At 39.8% G+C, this 16,102-nt stretch overlaps 1 pseudogene; it reads left to right on the forward strand.

The window, feature by feature from the left end:
- The first annotated feature begins 13,408 nt into the window (after window positions 1-13,408).
- Window positions 13,409-13,840, forward strand: LOC149141558 (sucrose synthase 4 pseudogene; annotated as a pseudogene).
- Window positions 13,841-16,102: the final 2,262 nt, after the last annotated feature.

Genomic DNA, 16,102 nt, shown 5'->3' on the forward strand with positions numbered 1-16,102 from the left:
TAGGAGAAGTTGATAATGTCTATATTTATCGTTGATTTTTATATATTTCCATGTTATAAAATTGTTATGTGTTTTTATGAAACAACTTATTCATTAGTCAACTCAAGACATATACTTCCTAATATATTATAAACTTCTTTTTATAACCTTAAACAAATATTTATATATATTTAAAATATTTAAATCTGCAACTATATATTTCAATCTTTAGCTTATAATAAAAATAATTTAAAAAATACTTTCCATTATTTTTTTAAATAATAATTTGTGAATTGAGAATTTTAAATAAAATTGGATGACATTTAAACATCAATAATTTAAAAAATATGATTAATATATCCCATTTGGAAAATTATTCTTTTATTACTTTATTAATAATTTACATTAACAATTGTCCACATGGGGTAGCTCAAGCGGCAAGGGCTGTGGAAATGAAGTCTCACCGAACCGGAAGTCTTGGGTTCAAATCTTGGGCTACCCTTCCCCCGTAGAGGGGAACATAATGGACATGTAAATCGGAGAGTCCCACCCCAGCTTACAAAAAAAATTAATTTACATTAACAATTAATTATAAAATGTACTGTTCTTTAATAAAATTAATTTGGGAAGTAATTCAAATAATTTAAAAATATATTGGATCCGTGGGTCGGGTGCGGCAATTCGCACAGGTAATCTGATGGACTGTTAATGCACCTTCATACCAGAGGCATCACGCATATGAGGCACATAGGAGATAGCGCGAACTCCACCTTTCTACAACAGGCTTGGGCATCCCCCCGTACCTTAGAGATACCAGAACAGTGGCATCCAGAATGGAAGGCTTTTACTGACGCTCTCTCGCAGGCGCATATACGACTCACCGAAGGCCCCGATGACATTATCTGGGCAATCGCACCCCACGACATATACTCTCCCAGGTTGGGATATTTAAAACTCATGGAATCTTACAAACCCACGGCTATTCTCCCCATCTGGAAAGATCTCTGGAAGCTGGATGCAGCCCCTCGCACTCGGCTCTTAATGTGGAACATACTATTCGATAAAATTCCAACAGGTACCAATCTCATGAAGCGATCATTCCATGGTCCGTTCAGATGCCACCTATGCTGTTTAGAAGAGGAAAGCACAGCGCACCTGTTCCTAAATTGTCAGGTTACTAAAGCATTTTGGCAAAACATTACTTCTCATTATCCATCCCTCAAAGTCTGGCAGGGTCAGAATCTTATGGAGGCGTGGTGCGATTGGTGCCGTCTACATACAGGCAAATCCGTCAACATGCCTTTGCTAGTTTGCTGGGCAATATGGATTGCTCGGAATCAAGTTATATTTCAGAATAAGGTGCCTCATTGGCCTGTCATCCTGAGCCACACCATTGCAGATTTCGAATTACTCCCTGCAGCTGTTCCAAAAAATCCTACGCGCACTTACAGGCATATAAATCTGGATAAATCGATGCCTTGGGCTTTTTTCGACGACTCTGCCCAAGAATCAGGATGTGGTGGAGGAGCGCTGCTATATCTCAGTGATGATCATTATTATAAAATTCAGATTAATCTTGGTCGAGGCACCAATAATTTTGCTGAATTATGCACAGCAAAGCATATCATACATTTTGCCATACAGAAACAGTGCAGCCACCTTCAGTTATTCGGGGATTCACAAATTGTATGCAACTGGCTGAACGATACAACACATTGCTATACATTCTCTCTGAGTCACATCCTCCAAGAGACAAAAAGACTGATCACATCATTTGAATCCTTCAAATGCAGCCACATCTACAGGGAACAGAACACTGAGGCGGACCAGCTATCCAAAGAAGCAGCGCAAAATCAAAGGGAAGACTGGCTGATCCAAGAGGTGATTGATGGATCATCCCATCAATACTACCACAGACCATTTCATGATTTTCCTTAGGAATGGGTTTAGACCCACATATAATCAGTGCACATTTCTTGTAGTTTTTTTTTTTATTATTGCTATTTTATGTATAACATCTAAGTAGCTGAATCAGCTTTAGCTGGGCTCTCTGCGTAGAGCCGGAATGTAAGCTGTTATTCATATTGTTTCCTCTAATTTCAGGCATATACAGCCTCAGCTGATAAATGAGGCATCTTCAGGATGGTCACCGACCCACAATTATGGATGCAAGTGCATCTGCAAAATGTAATTTCTCCATTAATAGAAATTACGACTTTTTCCTTATGGGAAAAAAAAATTTTAAAAATATATTTATATGTTTCAAATAATTCAAAAGCGTCACACTTTTAAAAATATAAAATATGTAATTAATATACCATCATGAAAATAGTAAGTTATTTTTTTTATTAATTTATTAAATTATTTGACTTTTAAACATATAAAATGTGTAATTAATATACCATCATGAAAATAGTAAGTTAATTCGAAAGATTTGATCGTGGGCATAGCCCAAATCACTCCAATGAGTTACTAATCCACCATGGTAAAAAAAAAACATTTTCTCTCATTTTCTCTCCTAGTTAAGCTTGTGCTACCACAATATGCATATCATGTTATATGTATGGGTATTTGGAAACATCTCAACCAAAACATTTAGGTAAGATTAGTAAGTATTACCTCATAGATGAGGTGATGATATTGCAAAAAGGGAGTTGGAAGGGAGGGCAGGTTGCCATCGCCCCACCAAGCCAAGTGGTTAGGGGATGTGGCAATACACCCACATAACCATGTTTTATTAACACCTTGCTTGAGGATGCCTCATACGAGCGGATCATTGGCCACCTGAACCATTATGAATTGTGCCACTAGCATTGAATATTGGTTTCCAGTAAGGCCTGCCAGGGTTTGGCTTGTGTGAAATCTAATTACATTCTCATGTTATTCATTCCCTTCCTCCCAACATTATTATTCCCACTCAGATGGTCTGGGTTTTGGCTTGCTCTGTCTGTCGCCCCCTCTGAGTACCTATGCAATTCACTCTATGGGCACTGATTGACCCACTTATGTGAGCTTTGACTAGGTCGAGTCCTTTTGTTTCTAAATCTTAGTATCCATTCCAAAATTGGAAATTTTTCTTCCCCCCGTTGGAGACTCAAAGGCGTCGTGCATTCGGTTCCCTATTATATTGATTTGGTGTCATTGTTTCCTTCTCCAACTCAAATTGTAGTGCATGCGGTGACATTTGAAGCAAATTTTCAGAGCAAGGCCATGGAATTTTTTTATGGGCATTAGATATCCTTGGTGGGAATCTACGTTTTCTTGCGTTTAAAATCCCTCAATGGTCATGTTTTCTTTTATGAGTATGCTCTTTTGGACTTTCTTTATGCCTCCCTTTCAGCTGAGTGTTGCTCCTATAACTTTCATTTAACTCCTATGGTCTTAATTGTATTACCTGAATCGCCTCCTATAGACTCGCATGTCCTTCGGTTTACTCCTCTGGTCGATCTCGACCTTTCCCTTCGTCCTATTGCTATCCCTCTCCATGGTTTGTTGTTATCCCCTTGCCTCCCTAAATCCTCATCTTTATCTAACTGCCTACCATCTGCTCCTTACCCCTCCCCGCGTGGCCTCTCCCTTATGGCCACCAGCCTATTCCCCTCTCCTTTTGTCTTTTTGGTATTGTCTTTTTTTCGTGGCTTTCCCCATGCCCTGTCAGCGTGCACGTGTCCGCCAAGGGGTGGCGTATTATCAAGAGCAAGCTTCTCGGGGTCGCTTGTATCCACCACTGCCTAGAAGAAACAACTGCCAAGTTTTGGGACCTTACTCCAGGCCCCTTTCAGGAAAAGATTTTTCACGTGGAACGTGAGGGAGCCTCAACATGGCAACGAGTTTCAAATATTGAGGTTTTGTTTGACTAGGTGCCAGACGTGGGCCATACACTAGGTCACTTCAACCAATACATGTATACTATTGACTTATACTGGCACTTGAAGTTTCTCCTTGGCCGCATTTTGATGGATCGATTTGAGCATAGAGATGACATCTTCCACTCTAAACACCTCCATTGTCATCTGATGACCTAGATCAACACTTGGATCACATCAAGTAACATTTGGGCACCCCTCCTTCGTCACTGATTCTGATCCATCTACTTAGTCTATGTCATGCCCCTGCTTATTTTGAATTTTGATCTTATAGTCTATCATGCTGGATGATCTAGGATGGTTCTTAGTTTACATCTTAGTATTTCAATCTTTTTAAACATTTTGATATCTTATGCCTCTCTATGAAGAGTGCAATTTTGGTTATGGTATGGGCTTCCTAGCGAAAGATCAACCTAAGATACTCAACTTTTTTATGTACATTCCAGTGTAGAAGGAAATAAAACATTTACCCCACAAAAAAAGAAAAAAAATAGAAGATTATTAAGGATTGCCAAAAATCATACAAGGAAAAAGGTAAGAAGCCAAATAATATAGGCCCCTTTAATATTCAACCTTGAGGGCTAGCTCAATTGGTCAAGTGTCCGTCATTAAAGCAAATTTTCTATTGAGATGTCACAAATTCAATTCTATCGACACTCTCGGGGTTAGGTTTAATGGTTGAGATGGGAGGAAGTGATCCCTTCGGGTGGAGCTTCCTAGTACAAATATTCTGTGAAGTTAACGATCATTGATCTTTGAGGTTCATGAACCACATTTAAAAAAAAAAGAAAAAAAAAGAGGAACAAGCCCCCTCGCTATCCAGGTGCCTTCAACAGTCACTGATCTTCAAGGTTCATGAACCACATCCAAAAAAAATAAAAATAAAAAAACAGTAGGCCCCTTTGGTATGAAGGTGCCTTCTTTTTCAAAATTCTCATCACATTTCAATTCTTATAGTAAGTTTCTTGGATAGAAACCTTGTTTTGATTATGAAAAATTACAATAATGTTAATATATAATTGTTTAAATGATTTTGTATTTTTATATTTAGAGAATACCAATATTTTTTTATATTGTGTTGAGAAACTTTCTACATTTTAGTATGGGAAAATGTTGTTAAGTGATATTAGATAATGTTTAAAAAAAAAAACAAAATAATTGATTTAAGTGAATTTAAATTCATATTTTTGAATTATAATTCGAAAATATTATTAATTTTACCATATGTTTTTTTTTGAGTAAATATTTTGTATTCGCTGAAAACAAGGAGTACATGTAAAGTCATTAAATTATGGGTAGGTCAATCTTTGCAAAGACCATACCAAACCCATAATTTTAACCTTTTCAAAAACGCAAAAGACAAGCTTCTACTTGTAGATTCAAAAACAAAAAACGATCTAAAAACAGGGCCTAATGGGTTTTTTTGTATATTGAGAGATACAAACATAAATCATAGAGAAATAATGATAGGGAATCAAGAGACAATCAAGAGGATTTATCTGAATCTGTAGCTTCAACTAGAGTGGGCTCCTTATTGTTGCTATGAGAGCATCCCAGTTTAGGAGGAATGCCCATATGTCTCTCAATATGACCCAAGTTCCAACCTTCAATCTAGAGTTATCAATTTACATTGCATGTGATTCAAATAGAGGAGAATGCCAAGAAGGAAATTGAGGTGCCAAAATATGTTCATCGTATACATGTATTAGTTGAACACCCACAAGTGTGCCCAACATTAGGAACCCAGTTAGACACTTTAGATAATACTTCTATGTATGTGAGGGTGCGTCTAAGGTTATCCAGTTCTCACTTAACCTTACTCTCTCGAACAAGTTTTTGAGTGAGTTCCTTGTACTATGTTGCAAAACTTTCAACTTTCACTTGTGCATGAGTGTGCCCACATTCTTGGTGTAACAACCCTGAGTTAAAAGTTCATGTAATAAAAGTTAATAAAGGTAAAATAAGACCATGGGCAAGGGACACTTATTCCAAGTTGAATGTTGGGCAAACTATCCTAGTGGGCATCACTTGTTGTGTTTTATGGCTAAGGGGAAATTGGCAAAGGCAATGGCTAAGGCTTTGGAAAGGCAAATGAGTATTTTTTGGCACATTATTTATGAAAATAATGGAAATTAGGAGAAAAGGAAGGTGAAAGGTCACAGGTTTCATGCGAGGAGGAAAATGAAGGAAACTAATGGAAAATTGAATAAATTAGAGGCCTCATCAATAAAAAGATGTTATGAAACCAACTCACAAAAAGATAGAAAAGATAGATCAACGCCTCAGAATTCAGCCTCTTCGAGGGGGCAACCTCCTTTACATTACACAAATGAATGATTCCTTGATGATTCAAATGACAAAACCTCCTTTCTCTATATAGGAGTCTAAGGAGTTACAATATAACCCAGCCGACCTAACAATAATAATATAAAGGCACAAAAATAACAATAAAGGGATTCTATGGGGCACAATAATAACAATATGGGGACAATAGGGAAACAACAATATTAATAAGGGATACAACTACAATAGTAATGGGGTAATCACTAGTATTATAGGGACCTAACATGCCCCTCTCCTTCAAAAAAGTGTTGTCCTCAACGCTTGAGTAGTTTTGGATGCTTCTGTATAAAATTGTCATCCTCGTGGAATCTTCAGCGGATAAGTTCTTTCACTTGATGAGATACTCCGAAATTGATCGATTTCGTAGCTGTCGAGTTCTTGTTTCTATGACTACTTTCGGTTCCAATATAATTTTTCCTTCCTCATCAAGTTCTGGCAATATTGTTTGAACTGGGAGCTTGTCGCCTATAACCTTCTTTAAACATGAAACGGGAAAATTGGGTGCACTCGAGAAGCTGCAAGAAGCTCCAATTTGTATGCCATAGTACCAATCTTTTGCAACACCTTGTACGGACCATAATACTTTGGTGATAATTTATTATCCTTCTTAGCTTGCTTGAGGGACATTTGTTTATATGGTTGTAGCCGTAGGAATACCAATCACATACATCAAAACTTCTTTCGCTGCGATGTTGATCTGTGATGAGTCCCAAAAATAGATAATTATATGGGCTCATTCAACTTCCTAATTCGACTTAATCCATCATTCTCATTAGTTTATTGCGTATTTTTTATTATATTTATGCTAATAGAGTGAACTGGGTTAGTCATTATGCCAACAAGTCTAATGTGTGCTTTGTGTAGTCTTTTTGGTCAATTTGGAGACAAAATCAAAGGTGTTAATGAGCACTTGGCAGCCAAATTCGTGGGAGAACAAGGGAGAGGATTTGTAGGAAGGTGTCCCCTTCATTTATGGGCCCTTACCTCGAATTCTCCACCATCAGCTCGGAGTTCAAGGGCCACCAAATCAATTATCACAAGGGCAGCCGAGCAAGTGCTAGTAAAAGTGCTGTTAACTACAAGTTTTGGCAGCCGAGTTCCTAAAGTTTAGGAGGGCTGTTGGGGTCCTCAATTTGTATAAATAAGAAGGCTTAGGGCCTCATTTTGGTTAGCCAGTAGTTAGTCACTTTGTAGGCAGAAGTTAGCTAGTTTGTAGTTCGATTTTAGTCAGTAGATTAGCTTTGCATTTCAGCACATTTTCAAGCTTTCCCTTGTGGACAGTTTTCGATGTAACTCTTCTTTTCTTGCTCAATAAAGATGAATCCAGCTTTGCACCAACTCTAAATCTCTCTTAGGAGGCTGTATCTCTTGGGGTTGGGCCCATCTCAAGTGCCCAGTACCTCCTATGTTTATCTTTATGTGTTTTTGCCGCATTCTTAGAATAAAATCTGCTATTTAGATTTAAATCTTGCTTTGTTATTTAGATTGCTTTTGATGGTTAAAGTAGCTTTTCATGTTCAGATTTAGTTGGTAGGATAATAACAGGAAAAAAATCCAAGAAAAGGGTCAACAACACTCTCAGTTTCACCTCATCCTTATTGGATCAGGGGCTGGAATTGAAGAAACAGTGCTGCCCCAACAAAAACACTAGTTTGCTTGACCATGCAATCCTTAGTGTACTGTTTTCATTTGCAGAAGTTAGTTATGGGTTCATATCTCTAAAATGTTTCATTGCAATATGATGTACATGGTTTTCTTTCCAAATAAAGCTGTTGTTCATTCGTTTTATTGACAGTTAGATTAGATTAGCTAGGACTTTGATTATTTGGAAGACGTTGTTGATTCGGTTAAATGTACACTGTGCAGGGCATCTCTACCACTCTCTCATCCACCTAAGCTTCATCAGAGCCAGCTGTTCCATCTCCTAGCTAGGTTCCTCGTCTCACACCTGTCCTTTTGCCCACGTAACCCTACCTTCTTGCTCCATCATTGTCTTAGCCTTCTTTAAGCCAAGTCAGCCTTCTACACCCTCTCACCACTCCATCCACCAGTCCCTAGGTCACTCCAGGCCCCTATCCTACCTCCCTATCCATTCATGCACCTTCCCTCACTCACCCATCCTCCAAAATCCAATTTTTAAACATCTTGTAGAAATTTCTGAACATCCTGTAGAAATTCCTGAACATCATGTAGAACCCCTGCAGACTTCCTGTAGAAGCTCACAAATGAGGTTTCTTGATAGCCAAACTTTGAAAAACTCTCTGGAAGGGTGTTAGGGACTCCTTAGACCCTCTCTAAACCTTCCCGACCTCTTTCAAGCATTTCTTCTCCTTGATCCACCCCTGCACAGTCAAAGAACAGTGAAAGCATATGCATGATGAAACTGTCGACTCAATCAAAAATACAAAAATATGTTTTCTTCAGATAAAGGTAGTCTAGACACATGTATTTTACCTTCATAGAAGTAATGGAATCTCTTTCAGTAGTTTGCATTCTCTCCTTTGCATCAGTAGGACTAGCTGGTAGAAATAGGGTTTGCTAGGATTTGCATTTCCTTTCCGCTTTCAGTTTCTTTCTGCAAGTAGATTAGCCTCCTTTGAGTTAGCTTTCATCCATCAGTTAAAAAGCTTCTTCTGAGAGCTCATAGAAGTTGGCTTAAGCTCCTAGCAGACTTGTGCCAGCTGATCAAGTGACAGCTGCGGCAAGAGCTAGTACTTGTGCATACAGCACCGTCGCTTCCAAGTTTGTTATGAACTACCAGGTTGATAAAATTAAAGAAGGGAGTTATATTGGGGCTCACCACCATATTTTTGGTGCCGTTGCCGGGGAAGCGTCAGAGTATTGGTGATTGCTGCTTTTCTTCTATTTTCCACTACAACCTTCTGCTAAGTAGTTTATTTCATTTCCATTCCGCAATTTCATTTCTGCAAAAGTAGATTAACATTTCCTTCTTTCATAGATTAGCATTTCAATTCTGCAATTTCACTTCTGCAAGCGTAGATTAGCCTTTCAATTCTGCAAGCGTAGACTAGCCTTTCATTCCTGCAATTTCATTTGAGCAAAATAGATTAGTCCTTTCCTGCTTTCATTTCAATTCCGCATTTTCATTTCAGCAAGATAGTTAGTTGCACTTCAATCTATTTCAGTTTTGCAGGTAGAAGTAGAAAAAAAAACAACAATCAACCAAAAAGATTTCCTTTCATGCCTGGTAGGAGTAGAGATAAGTCAGAAAAATATTTTCACAACACCCCCCATTACTTCACACAGCCAACCTTCTCTCTTCTTCGATGGCTGTGACTAAGAAGAACCCCTGGGTCGACATCAAAGCATATTTAGAGAACGTCTAGGGTAGAAGAAGAAGGAAACATTCCTTTGGAGCAAATGGCTACAAGCAGAAATGTTGGGAGCAATACCTTATCCAAACATGAATTTGCAAATCAGATGGAAGATTTCAAGAGTGATATGAGGCAATTTCTTACCATGCAACTCGATACCTTGCGGATCCCAAGGAAGCAAGAGGAAGCTGAGAGGGCTTTGGTCATCTTTTGTCCCAGGTGCACTAGAAAGCATCCTAGGAACGAATGTCCAATGCACTCCCTAGAAGTGTGTTTCGTCTGTGAAGAATACCATCCTACGAATCAGTGCCCTTCCTTGTGTGGACTTAAAGCTGCGTATCAGAGAGCCAAAGGAGCCACTGAATCACTCTATTATATGAACCAAAGGAGGCCACATGGACCTAGATCTTACCAGCAGGAATTGCAAGGGACATCCGAGACCTATTATGACCCCTATCAAGCCACTTTCATGCCTTCTTGGGGTCCCCCTGCTCATCCTTCCTGGTTCACACCTCCTCCTTGTTCCTTCATAGATCCATATTATGCCCAACTAGTTGCTCATTCGCTTCACTCTTATGCTCAGCCATAGCCTCAGTGGAATGCACCTCATCAGGGGTGGATGTCCCAGTACAACTCTCCTCCTGCTCATTTTCCTCCACCACCTGCCCAACTACAACCCCATCCACATCCATCTCAAATATACACCCCCACCCAGCTACCCGTACCACCATTCCCAACACCATACAATGGAGTAGCTCAATCCAATTACAATGTTGAGGCACAACATGTCCAAATGACTCCTCTTGAGCTCGATGATCTTCACCATAGCTCAGGAAGAGTATTGCAAAATAGAGATTATATTGACAACATTGAAGGACCAAAGGCAAAAGAAGATTCAAAAGAAAGGATCAAAGAACCATGGGCTGCTCTTGATGAAGAGAAGAGATCAGAATCAGAGATCAAGAAAGCTCCCTCATGGTTACCATCAAATCTTCCATGTATTCAAGAGAAAGATCAGCAAAAAGAGGAAGATGGGAAAGTCATGGTAGAAGGTGACATGAAACATGATCCAGATCAGCGAAAGGACCAAGGATATCAGAGCTATATTGAAATATGGTTTCAGACGGTCACTAAGTTGTAGCAATACTCTCTTCTTCAGCTATCTTTGATCCCTTCAAAGTCAAATCATTTGGTCTCTAAAATCTGGATAGCTGTCAAAGCATGCATTTCAAGCCTCTACCTCATCTTGTCTCTAATCTCGATGTGCACATGGCTCCATTGGAAGTATACTTATACTTGAAAAGAATTTTGTTTTTCAAGTAGGTTAGGGTAGAAAAAAAAAGAAAAAAAGAAAAAGAAAAAAATGAAAATAGGATGAAAATAAAAATCTAAGGTGAAAACCTCCTTGGAGGCGCCTTAGATTGGCTCATTGATTGAAAACCTCCATGAGGTGGTCAATGGGTTGGAAAGAAGAGAAAATAAAAATGGAATAAGATCCCTGGGTGAAAACCTCCCTTGGAGGCGCCCAGGGCATGTAATTGGGGTGAAAACCTCCATGAGGCGCCCTAGTTGTTTTTAAAAAAAAAGAGCAAAAGAAAAGAAAAATAAATCTAATTTCCATTTAATAATTGCAGGTTGCAAGAAGGACATTGCAGGTCAGGAGGATCACTCAAAAAAAAAAGACAAAGGAAGTTCTGTGCCTTCTACAGGAAGTTCTGTGTCTTCTACAGGAAGCCTACAAACAAGCCAAAATTGATCTCTCAAGAGGACCTGAAGGTCGAGAATCTGTCCATGAGGCCTGCAAGCTTCCATGTTTCCATCCCTCACCCTTCTCCATCATTTTTTCCATCTCATTGTGCTTCTTTCCTCAAAACTGTGTCTTCTACAGGAAGCCTACAAACGAGCCAAAATTGATCTCTGAAGAGGACCTGAAGGCCGAGAATCTATCCATGAGGCCTGCAAGCATCCATGTTTCCATCCCTCACCCTTCTCCACCATTTTTTCCATCTCATTGTGCTTCTTTCCTCAGAACTATGTGTTCTACAGGAAGTTCCTGTAGAAATTACAGGATTTCTACAAGAAGCTAGAAATGGATTTGAAAAAGGTATTTTGGCAAACATGAGAGCTTCCTCAAGGGGTCATAAGTCCTCCTGCAATTTTCAAACTCCTCCTCCATCATCTCCATGCCTGCATCACAGCCCAAGCGCAGTTTTTCTTTCCATGCAAAAACTTGCAGAATGCTTTGAAGAAAAAATACATAGAACAGAAGTTGTTTTTTTCCCTAGCTTGAAAACCATGAATCCATTTGTAAAACTGTTATAGGGGGAGTTGTATAGGGACAATGGCCACATGCCCGAGAAATTTCAGCCCATTCCGGTGCACGGTTTCCAATAAATCCGCCTCCATCACCATCAGCCATTTTTTCATTTTCTCCATATCCATGCATCCAATTCAAAACCTGTTTCATGGGGAGATGCATATGGGTGATAGTAGCCTACCCAATCAGTTTCAGCCGATTCCGATGCACGATTTCCGAGAAATTGATCTATGAAATCTTCAGAAATTTTCCATTTTTCTCGAAATCTGTGCATCCCTTGATCGCAATTTTGCTATGGGAGGTGCAGAATGATGATAGGAACATGCTCAGAAAGTTTCAGATCGATCCGATATATCGTTCGGGAGAAATGGCGAAAACACGTTTTGGTCCTGTGAAAATTCAACAGCAACAGCTTGAGGGTGCAGATTTGAACGTAAAGCCAGCTCCTACAGCATGGATCCGGCTAGAGGATACCTGCACAAGAAAAAATAGCCATGAATCAGCCACCAAGCCCTCATGCAACCACAGAAGCCAATGCATGCAGCAAATGAAAGGCCACAGCACCTCACGGCAGCCACATTCGACTTCCAAGTACGTGACTAAAACTCATTCCTCTGATTGCATGAATGTAATTCGGAAAAAACATGAGCAATGAGATGGTTGGGATTAAAAAAAATCGGTGGCCAGCTAACTGGCCACCCTCATCCAGTTCAACAATGCTCGGTGGGTGAATAAGACACGTGCGCTCAGCCATCTCAAGAGGAAATTGGGAAACAAGTAATGGTGACTGTTTGACCTTCAACATGATTGATGGAATGATCATAGGTAGGAAACATGATGATTCGTGACAACACTTCTGTCTGCATGGCTAGCACATGTTTTTTCCACCTCACCACAAATCATGCAGCAACTAAAGATGGCTCGGCTGAAACTCACGAACTGCTGTTCATCTGCACTTTCCACATCCTCAACTGAAGTGTGCACAATCGGTTAACCTATCGTCCTCCACTGAGTTTTTCTACCTGTTTTCAAAATTCTCCCGCATATAGGGCTCGCTCAAAGGTAGAATAACAGTCTATAGGAAACGGGGGGGTCTTCTACAGGAAGTATGGCACAGCATTCTGGAGCAGAGAAGCCCAGACTTTTCTTCATCGAGTTTGGAGTTCTGAGAGAGGTGGGCTTGGAAAAAACACTCTTCCATGCAATCAACGAATTGAAAGAATTGGTGGAACACAAAATTCAAGGATACTCTGGGTACCCTTTAGAACAGAAAAAAGGAGTTCTGCAGAAATGGGTTTCTCGCTTTGATGTGTTGCCTTACTTGGAGAGATTTTCAGAGGATGTATTAAATGAAGTAACGACAGAGCTAAAAGGTCAACCTGACTTGATCATTGGCAATTACAGTGATGGAAATTTAGTTGCATCTCTGATTTCGCATAGACAAGGAATCACTCAGTGCAACATAACCCATGCTTTGAAGACCAAATACCCAGATTCAAACATATACTGGAAAAAATTATGAAGGAAAATACCATTTCTCTTGCTAGTGTACTGCAGATCTAATTGCAATGAATCATGCAGATTTTATTATCACTAGCACATATCAAGAGATTGCTGGAAGCAAGGATACTGTTGGACAGTATGAGAGCCACACTGCTTTCACCCTTCCTGGTCTTTATCATGTGGTTCATGGAATTGATGTTTTTGATCCCAAATTCAACATTGTTTCTCCTGGAGCAGACATGCAGATTTATTTCCCTTATACAAAGAAGCAACATTGTCTTACTGCTTTACATGGTTCAATTGAGGAACTCTTGTTCAATCCTGAACAGACAGCTGAACACTTGTGTATTTTGGATGACCATAAAAAGCCCATTATCTTTTCTATGGAAAGACTCGATAGAGTAAAAAACATGACAGGACTGGTTGAATGGTTTGCAAAGAACAAACACTTGAGGGACACTGTCCTCCACGTTCTGGGGAGGAAACCATATACATAATTCCCATTCTGATAAGTGCACAAGCCAAAACAGAGCGTGAGGAAGCAAGATATTGAGGCAGAGAAGAAAACTAAGGGTAAGGAAGCTAAGGGAAAGAAAACCTAGGGCAATCCATCACAGGAAAAGTCACAGGAAAAGCAAGAGGAAAAGCAAGAAAGAAAAAGAAGGAAGAAACAGAGAGAAAAAAAAAAACAAGTTTAATCCTTGGAAGTTGTTGCAGGTTGCAGGAACACAATGCGGAAAGGGGGCCTCCCAACACAAGCAGAAGGGTCCCTACAAAGTTCCCAGTCATCCTCACATCCATCCCCTCCATGAACACTCATTTCTTCAGGGTTCGGACACAATCTAGTCATGGTTCAACCTTCTACAGGAAGCTACAGGACTTTCTACAGGAAGTTCTGTATTTCTACCAGAAACATACTGTAGAGCCTTTGGGCAGGCCAAAATCAATTATGGAGAGGGATTTGAAGCTTGAAGTCTGTTGAGGAGGCATGCAACCACTCTTTTCTTCCATCCTCCACTGGTTTCATCTCCTTTCACGACCATTGCCACCGTCTGATTGAATATACTTGCACAATCATACCAAAGTTGAGAATTCTCTAGGAAAAGGAGGAGGCAGTGGGAAGAAGCAGAGAGAAAAACATGGTTTCATGACCGAGAAGAGGACATCACTTCAGAAGCCTGGCATGACAGGTAGGCCAGCAGGGCCATCAAAGATGAGGAGATAGATCAGTTGCTGAGAGGATGAGCAACACTTTCAGTAGGGGGGTGATGATGAGCCCCAAAAATGGATAATTATATGGTCTCATTCAACCTCCTAATTCGAATTAATCCATCATTCTCATTAGTTTATTGCATGTTTTTGATTATATTTATGCTAATAGAGTGAATTGGGTTAGTCATTATGCCAACAAGTCTAATGTGTGCTTTGTGTAGTCTTTTTGGTCAATTTGGAGACAAAATCAAAGGTGTTAATGAGCACTTGGCAACCAAATTCGTGGGAGAACAAGGGAGAGGATTTGTAGAAAGGTGTCCCCTTCATTTATGGGCCCTTACCTCGAATTCTCCACCATCAACTCGGAGTTCAAGGGCCACCAAATCAATTATCACAAGGGCAGCCGAGCAAGTGCTAGTAAAAGTGCTGTTAACTACAAGTTTTGGCAGCCGAGTTCCTAAAGTTTAGGAGGGCTGTTGGGGTCCTCAATTTGTACAAATAAGAAGGCTTAGGGCCTCATTTTTGTTAGCCAGTAGTTAGTTACTTTGTAGGCAGAAGTTAGCTAGTTTGTAGTTCGATTTTAGTCAGTAGATTAGCTTTGCATTTCAGCACATTTTCAAGCTTTCCCTTCTGGACAGTTCTCGATGTAACTCTTCTTTTCTTGCTCAATAAAGATGAATCCAGCTTTGGACCAGCTCTAAATCTCTCTTAGGAGGCTGTATCTCTTGGCGTTGGGCCCATCTCAAGTGCCCAATACCTCCTATGTTTATCTTTATATGTTTTTGCTGCATTCTTAGAATAAAATATGCTATTTTAGACTTAAATCTTGCTTTGTTATTTAGATTGCTTTTTATGGTTAAAGTAGCTTTTCATGTTCAAATTTAGTTGGTAGGATAATAACAGGAAAAAACTCCAAGAAAAGGGTCAACACACTCTCAGTTTCACCTCATCCTTATTGGACCAGGGGCTGGAATTGAAGAAACAGTGCTGCCCCAACAAAAACACTAGTTTGCCTGACCATGCAATCCTTAGTGTACTGTTTTCATTTGCAGAAGTTAGTTATGGGTTCAGATCTCTGAAATGTTTCTTTGCATGATTGATGTACATGGTTTTCTTTCCAAATGAAGCTATTGTTCATTCGTTTTATTGACAGTTAGATTAGATTAGCTAGGACTTTGATTATTTGGAAGACGTTGTTGATTCGGTTAAATGTACACTGTGCAGGGAATCTCTACCACTCTCTCATCCGCCTAAGCTTCATCAGAGCCAGCTGTTCCATCTCCTAGCTAGGTTCCTCATCTCACACCTATCCTTTTGCCCACATAACCCTACCTTCTTGCTCCATCATTGTCTTAGCCTTCTTTAAGCCAAGTCAGCCTTCTACACCCTCTCACCACTCCATCCACCAGTCCCTGGGTCAATCCAGGCCCCGATCCTACCTCCCTATCCATTCATGCACCTTCCCTCGCTCACCCATCCTCCAAAATCCAATTTTTAAACATCCTGTAGAAATTTCTGAACATCCTGTAGAAATTCTTGAACATCCT

Source organism: Pinus tabuliformis, chromosome X (assembly GCF_031772625.1).
Source record: "Pinus tabuliformis cultivar Carrire ecotype Pingquan chromosome X, CPIR1, whole genome shotgun sequence".
Classification (NCBI taxonomy): Eukaryota; Viridiplantae; Streptophyta; class Pinopsida; order Pinales; family Pinaceae; genus Pinus; species Pinus tabuliformis.